Source organism: Cannabis sativa, chromosome 8 (genome assembly GCF_029168945.1).
Source record: "Cannabis sativa cultivar Pink pepper isolate KNU-18-1 chromosome 8, ASM2916894v1, whole genome shotgun sequence".
NCBI classification, from domain to species: domain Eukaryota; kingdom Viridiplantae; phylum Streptophyta; class Magnoliopsida; order Rosales; family Cannabaceae; genus Cannabis; species Cannabis sativa.
In genome coordinates this window covers 10,772,300-10,773,449 of record NC_083608.1, presented here as the reverse complement: position 1 = coordinate 10,773,449, position 1,150 = coordinate 10,772,300, and the positions used below count along the sequence as shown (strand labels likewise).

General features: G+C 43.0%; 1 non-coding gene across 1 annotated transcript; it reads right to left on the bottom strand.

The window, feature by feature from the left end:
- Window positions 1-634: 634 nt before the first annotated feature.
- LOC115701628 (small nucleolar RNA R71) lies at window positions 635-741 on the bottom strand. The gene has a single exon (XR_004008621.2). It is a non-coding gene; the product is annotated as a small nucleolar RNA R71 (small nucleolar RNA).
- Window positions 742-1,150: the final 409 nt, after the last annotated feature.

Below are 1,150 nucleotides of genomic sequence, written 5' to 3'. Positions count from 1 at the left end.
TCTTGCTCATTGCTAACCTGTTTCTTTCAATATTCTCTTTGTCCATTTCAGGGAGTGAAGGTGTATGCGACTTCACGAAGAAGGTGTCATATTGCCAGTTGATCTTGAAATCGAGAAGACTTGTAGGAGAAACAGAAGAAATAAGAGGCAAGAAAGGGTTTCAGCAATTGCTGAAACACAAGAAATCATGGCTGCGAATGCTAATTGCGGTAACAATGGAGGCAACAACGGTAATAATGGAGGTGTCGTTGAAGATCAAGCAAATGGCCGCAGTTTGAAAGATTACATTCTCCCAACTCTTACGGGGGTTCAGTCTTGTATAAGACCACCAACCGTTGATGCTAATACCTTCGAAATAAAGCCTGCCATACTCCAAATGGTGCAGTCTTCAGTCCAGTTTGGTGGACTCCCATCTGAAGACCCCAATCTGCACTTGTCAAACTTTATGGAGTTATGTCAGACTTTCAAAGTCAATGGAGTTAGTGATGATGCCATCCGTTTGAGACTTTTTCCATTCTCGCTGAGAGAGCGAGCCAAGAGTTGGTTGATCTCCCTGCCACCAAATTCTATAGCAACATGGACTGATTTGGCAACAAAGTTTCTGTCTAAGTTCTTTCCTCCAGCAAAGTCTGCTAAGCTGCAAGGAGAAATTAATAACATCTGTCACCTGGATAATGAATCTCTCCATGAGGCTTGGGAGAGGTTCAAGGATCTCATCAGGAAGTTTCCTCATCATGGTATTGAGAAGTGGATGGTGGTTCACAACTTCTACAACCGGCTGGTTGGTAATACTAGAACAGTTATAGGTGCCACAGCTGGTGGGGCATTTATAAGGAAAAGTGCAAACGAGGCCTATGAACTGCCAAAGGAGATGGCCTTGAATAATCAGCAGTGGCCAACTGAAAGAAGTCAGACAAAGAAGGTGGCTGGTATGCTTGAGGTAGATGCCATTACTATATTGACAGCTTAAGTAGAGGATCTAACAAAACTTATAGCTGTGCAAGCAAAACATGCTCAGGTTTTTTGTGAGCTATGTGGAGGCCCTCACCCCTATGAGGAATGCCCGGTAGATGTGAATAGTTTGCCAATGGATGAAACTAAAGCCATTGGGAATTACTCTCAAAAAAATAACTTTGGGTTCAATCAACGA